Here is a 6,726-nt window from a genome sequence, read left to right on the forward strand (position 1 = left end):
CCCCCCCCCCAAAAAAAGAAAAACAGCTGAGCGTTACAGAGGGCACCTAAAGTCCCAGCTACTTGAGAAGCTAAGTCAAGAGAATCACTTAAGCCCAAGAGTTTGAGGTTGCTGTGAGATGTGACACCAAGGCACTCTACTTAGGACAACATAGTGAGACTGTCTAAATAAAATGAAAATAAATAAAAATAAAAATAAAAAAAAGAAAAGAAGAGGTAGGCTCAGCACCCATATCTCAGTGGTTAAGGAGCCAGCCACAACACCAGGGCTGACAGGTTTGAACCCAGCCCAGGCCTGCTAAAAACAATGACAACTACAACAAAACAATAGCTAGGCATTGTGGCAGGTGCCTGTAGTCCCAGCCACTTGGGAGACTGAGGCAAGAGAATCGCTTAAGCCCAACAGTTTGAGGTTGCCATGAGCTATGACGGCACAGCACACTACTGAGAGCAACAAGGTGAGACTCTGTCTCAAGAACCAAAAAAAAAGAAGAGATTTTTTTACAGGTGTGTGCGGTGACTCACACCTGTAGCACTCCGGAAGGCCGAGGTGGGTGGATTGCTTGAGCTCATGAGTTCAATACCAGCCTGAGCAAGGGCAAAACCCCTGTCTCTACTAAAAATAGAGAAACCGAGGCAAGAGGCTCACTTGCGCCCAAGGAGTTGGAGGTTGCTGTGAGCTATGATACCATGGCCTTCTACCCAGACAGAGTCTGCCTCAAAATAAATAAATAAAAGAAGATAAGAGGTGAGGGAAGACAGACCATGTACAACCTCAAAGTCTACTCTAAGGACTGGGTTTTACTGAAAGAAATGGGAATTCAAAAATTAGGAAGCTTACCCAAAATTATTTAGCTAATAAATCACAAAGCCAAGAATTTGACCCACCCATGATTGCATTAATGTACACAGCTACAATTAAAAAAAAAAAAGAATTTGACCCAAGACTCCTGGATTCTCTCTACATTTGTGTTCCACTATTCCAATCTGCCATTTATTAGTCTACCCTATCCCAAGAAGTCTGAATTTAAACACTCTCAAAAAGCTAACCTAATGTGGCTCAGTGAGTAGGGCACTGGTCTCATATACTGAGGGTGGCAGGTTCAAACCCGGCTCCAGCCAAACTGCAACAAAAAAATAGCCGGGCGTTATGACGGGCACCTGTAGTCCCAGCTACTTGGGAGGCTGAAGCAAGAGAATCACCTAAGCCCAGAGCTGGAGGTTGCTGTGAGCTGTGATGCCACAGCACTCTACCGAGGGCAATAAAACAAGACTTTGTCTCTAAAAAAAAAAAAAGAAAAAGAAAAAAAAAGCTAACCTAATGAATATTTGGGGGATAAGTGATGCACAAGCCCTTCACTTAGTATTTGCAATCCTTCACAATCATAATGGGAATTTGTTAATCCTGGTGTCTAATTTAAATCCTACTAACATTCCAACATTAATTTTAGAAGATTACAAATTCCACTTTCCCCTGAAATGAGACAAGACCAAGAAAGCTTTGACCAGGAGATTTAAAGTATGACTTCTGGCTTCAGGTAATAATAACCTGAATACTAATGATTGAGACAGAGTCTCACTCTGTCACCTAGAGCGTCCTGGTGTCATAGCTCACAGCAACTTCAAACTCTTGGGCTGAAGCAATCCTTTTGCCTCAGCCTCCCAAGTAGCTGGGACTACAGGCACATACCACTAAGCCCAGCTAATTTTTCTATTTTTAGTAGAGATGGAATCTCACTTTTGCTCAGGCTGGTCTGGAACTCCTGAGCTCAGGCAATCCATCTGCCATGGCTTCCCAGAGTGCCAGGATTAAAGGCATGAGCCACCACTGCAGGCCCTGAATTATTTTTTTAAACGTATACCAGCCAGGCATGAAAAATAACACAAGAATGGCTCAGGAATACAGAATTACTACCATTTCCCTTAATTTATTTAGTAGTTTACTGGTTAGTATTGACAATTAAGTTCACATGTTGTCAAAGACCCTTCTACAATCACTATAACTCTTTGAGGTCTAGGATTTGACTATTTCATACCTCAAAAAGTAACAAAATGTATGGGCGGCGCCTGTAGCTCAGTGAATAGGTCACTGGCCCCAAATACCAAGGGTGGCAAGTTTGAACCTGGCCCCAGCCAAACTGTAACAAAAAATAGCCGGGTGTTGTGGTGGGCACCTGCAGTCCCAGCTACTCAGGAGGCTGAGGCAAGAGAATCACCTAAGCCCAAGAGCGGGAGGTTGCTGTGAGCTGTGACACCATGGCATTCTACCGACAAATAAGAGCCTGTCTCAAAAAAAAAAGTAACAAAATGTGCCCTTATTCATTTGTTGCTTTTGGTTCTATAACCCAGAAAACTGTTGATAGCTTCTTGCCAATTGAGGCAACTTAAGGCAATAGTTACCATTTTGAAATTGTTTATTTACCAATATTTTTGGAGAGAGAGACAGTGTCTCACTTTGTCACTCTCAGTAGAGTGCTGTGGCTAACAAGGAATAAGCTCCAGAATCCAGAAACCAGGACAGAACAGTTGCTGGTTTCTTACATAGGCCCTCCAGTTTGGTGTGTGGGGGAGGAAGAGAAGGAAGAATCAGTATATTAAAATAAGAGGCCTTGGCTCGGCGCCTGTAGCTCAAGCGGCTAAGGCACCAGCCACATACACCTAAGCTGGTGGGTTCGAATCCCCAGCCCGGGCCTGCCAAACAACGATGGCTGCAACCAAAAAATGGTCAGGCGTTGTGGCGGGCGCCTGTAGTCCCAGCTACTTGGGAGACTGAGGCAGGAGACTCGCTTGAGCCCAGGAGTTGCAGGTTGCTGTGAGCTGTGATGCCATGGCACTCTACCCAGGGGGATAGCTTGAGGCTCCATCTCAAAAAAAAAAAAAAAACAAACAAAATAAGAGGCCTGTTTTATATACAATATACAAGACTCCCTACTTAAAGCTAAATGAATCCACAGGGCAGAGCCTGTGGCTCAGTGAGTAGGGCGCCAGCCCCATATACTGAGGGTGGCGGGTTCAAACCTGAAACTGGCCTTATTGCAACAAAAAATAGCCAGGCATTGTAGCAGGTGCCTATAATCCCAGCTACTCGGGAGGCTAAGGCAAGAGAATCACCTAAGCCCAAGAGCTGGAGGTTGCTGTGAGCTGTGATAGTACCGTACTCTACCGAGAGCGACAAAGTTAAGACTGTGTTTCTAAAAAAATAAAATAAAATGAATCCACAGATCCCCATATATAATTAAGGTACCTTTATTGTGCTGGGTATGGTGGCTCACACCTATAATCCTACCACTTTGGGAGGCTGAGATGGAAGGATCTCTTGAAGCCAGAAGTTAGAGACCAACCTGGGCAACACAGGTAGCCCTCTGTCTCTACAAAGCAAAAAAATCAGCCAGGTATGGTGGTTATAGTCTTAGCCACTCAGGAGGCTGAGGGAGGAGGGTCACTTGAACCTAGGTGTTGGAGGTTACAGTAAGCTATGAGCCCTACAAGATCAGTACTCCCAGGTGACAGAGACAGACCCTGTTTCTTAAAAAAAAAAAAAAAAATCTTTATGGCTACATTGTCACCTCGTCTATCTAGTTGTTCTCTAACCAAAACCCAACCTAGAGGTCCAGCCCCACCCAGCTGGCAAAAAGGAAAAGGGGGGGGAAGAGCATGGTGGGGAGACTCCCCAAACTATGGAGAACAGCACACAGGCTTCTGAAAGTACTTTAAGGCTGTGAGGTTCAAAACAAATTCTTCACAACTCCCTCTCCAAAAACCCTAAGGCCCTATGCTAAACACAGCAGAAAAAGTTATTGCTAGACCTTAGATTTGAAAGGCTGGATCAGGGAACCTACCTGCTCAACATTGTTCCTAGACAAGTATATGAATGTAGCCTCTATTCAGATCGCCCCTAAACAGGAAGTTAACAGACATCACACACAGTCAAAAGAGGCAAACCACACAGTGTCCTAAGGATGGATGCTGCTCTGAACTATAAATCTCTCTCACTTCACGGAAAGTGTTCTCAAGTAAGGAATAACATGGAGAACAAAAATCCAGCTTACAATTCCTGCTGATAAATACTTACCTACACCGTTCCATGATGACCATCACGGCCACTCAACTAAAAGCTATATTCCTCTAAAAACTGAAGAGAAGGCTGAGCTTGGTGGCTCACACCTGTAATTCTAGCACTCTGGGAGGCTAAGGCAGGTGGATCATTTGAGCTCTGAAGTTAGAGACTAGCTTGAGCAAAAGTGAGACACCATCTTTACTAAAAATAGAAAAACTAGCTTGGTGTTGTGACAGACATCATAGTCCCAGTTACTCAGGTGGCTAAGGTAAAAGAGTCTCTTAAGCCCAAGAGTTTGAGATTGCTGTGAGCAATGACCCTAGGGCACTCTACTCAGGGAACAGAGTGACTGTCTCAAACAAACAGGGTGGGGCCTGTGGCTCAAAGGAGTAGGGCGCTGGCCCCATATACTGGAGGTGGTGGGTTCAAACCTGGCTCCGGCTAAAAACTAAAAAAAAAAAAAAAAAAAAAAAAAAAAAAATAGGGCAGCCCATGTGGCTCAGTGGGTAAGGCATCAGCCCCATATACTGAGGGTGGTGGGTTCAAACTTGGCCCCAGCAGAACTACAACAAAAAAAAATAGCCAGGCACTTTGGCAGGCGCCGGTAGTCCCAGCTACTCCGGAGGCTGAGGCAAGGGAATCGCCTAAGCTCAGGAGTTGGAGGTTGCTGTGAGCTGTGTGACGCCACTGCCGAGGGCGATAAAAGTAAGACTCTGTCTCTACAAAAACAAACAAACAAACAAAAACCTTAAGAGAGCCCCACAAGATCAGTACTCCTATTGCTTATTATCCCTACAACCTATCTGCTTAAAAAGCCCAAGGAAAGTCTATCCTTGACCCAGCTCATCCCCAACAACCAGGACCAGAAATCAGTCACCAAAAAAGTATTTCCAACAGGTGGGGCCTTCCCTCAAAATATACTGAATCCCTCCACAGCCCCTCCAGAAGGAGCCTCCTTCCCAGCCAAGTACCAAAAGAAATGCAATTCCATGACAATACTCTATCATGACTGCTCTAGCACCAAAAATAGGGAGTCAAAGTGGTTATCAGATGTCAAGAAAGAGTTTAGATCACCATATCCAAGAAAGTGCAATAAAGTTAGCATGCGACACCCAAACAGATTACTCTCCAACAACCTATAGACACAAGGCTGCTGCCAGAAAACACTTAAGTCAGAAGCACACTTGGAAGGGGACTGGATGGCTGGAGGACACAGGTGGGAGGGAAGCTTTCTTTTCACTTTTTATCACATGCATGGATTGTCTATTCAAAATATACACTTTTTTTAAAAAAGAAAATGTTCTAAAGCTACAAAAGCATCTCCAACACAGATCTGTTAAACACACTTTTACCCCATCGGTTAAAAATCCAAATCCCTTCTTTATAGTCTGAAAACACTACTTTGATCCTTTTCCTGAAATATTTTAAGTATCCCCCCACCCCTCTTTCTCTCATACACACACCCCCTCCAAATAGTCAATTAACAGAAATGAGAAAAATGGGTTACAGGAGGGTCCGTAATTCTCCCGAGGACAGCAGACAAAAAGGATGATAGCTGGCTCAGTTAGCATCCACATGCCACCCACCCCTCCACCTCAGTGCCAGCCCTAGAGCTAACATCTTGTGTTCGGACGGAGTTGAAGCTGGGGAAGAATCCAGAGAAGATACCATACCTTCATGAAGGGGGGAAAGCTGTCCCGGCCCGCGAATGGCACCTAAACCTCTGTACTCCCAGGAGCGGTCAGCTCCTTCGCCTAATTGAGAGCAGGGACACCAAAAGTCCTTTAAGTTCCGGTATGGTTAGGGTTGGGCAAGTTCTACGGACCCTCAGGCACCAACTGGAAGACAGATCCAGTGTGTCCCAGAAGCCCAACTGGGAAAAGAGGTAATTTAGCCTCTACAGAAGACAGAATTAGACAATTCCGTTCTCCTCCAGGAGGCGAGGGAACGGTGGACGACGAAATAAAGGGGCAAGGTTCTGCGCTCCTGATCCCTCTCCCTAAATAAAGGTAACCATCCCGAGCTTCCTTCGCCCTTAACGGGTCCCCCGTGCGTCCCATCTACTCGCGAACACAAGACTGAGGGCAAGGAGCTGCCCCCACGTCCTGAGGGCACCACTGGGGGTGTACGGAGTTAAAAGGGGGGGCGCGCTGGAGAGGAAAGGACTGGAGCATGGCGGGCATGAGGCAGTGAGTGAAAGCGGGGATGGCGGGGGAAACCGGGAGTGAGGGAGGGGAGAAAGAGTAAAATGAGAAGAAATGAAGGGAATCGAGCTGGGGGCGCGGAAGACCGAAGTGAAAGACCGGGATGCGCGCGCGGAGGGGGAGGGGATGAGGTGAAGGGGGAGCGCGAGGCGGGGGCGCGCGGTGCCGACGGGGGGGAGGGGGACGCAAGGCGGGGGCGCGCGGGCGGGCGTCGGCTCGCGGGCGCTTCCCCTCCCCCGCCCCTCCACCTTTCCCTTCCCCCATCTCCGCCACCACAGCCTCCTCCCAGCCTCCCTCCCTTCCTCGCTCCTCACCGCCCCCGGGCGGGCGGGCGGCCAGGCTGGCCTAGGCCAAAGCTCCTCACCTGGCGTTGGCGGTGTAACTCCCGGCTTGCTCGCCTCCTCAAGCGACGGCGGAGGCGTCGAAAAAGGAAGAGGCGACGGCACAGTGGGATCCGGACCCCACT

The 6,726-nt window shown here is 47.3% G+C and overlaps 1 protein-coding gene across 1 annotated transcript in view; it reads right to left on the reverse strand.

Annotated features, from left to right (window-relative positions):
• The window catches only part of GATAD2B (GATA zinc finger domain containing 2B), a 119,442-nt gene extending 112,720 nt beyond the window's left edge, over positions 1-6,722 (reverse strand). The window contains exon 1 of the mRNA XM_012813001.2: positions 6,625-6,722. The gene's annotated coding sequence lies outside the window, so the exon portion shown is untranslated. The remainder of the gene's footprint in view (positions 1-6,624) is intronic.
• Between the last annotated feature and the right edge of the window lie 4 nt (positions 6,723-6,726).

The sequence above is a fragment of the Otolemur garnettii genome, unplaced genomic scaffold (assembly GCF_000181295.1).
Source record: "Otolemur garnettii isolate 467f Iridium unplaced genomic scaffold, OtoGar3 scaffold00244, whole genome shotgun sequence".
Classification (NCBI taxonomy): Eukaryota; Metazoa; Chordata; class Mammalia; order Primates; family Galagidae; genus Otolemur; species Otolemur garnettii.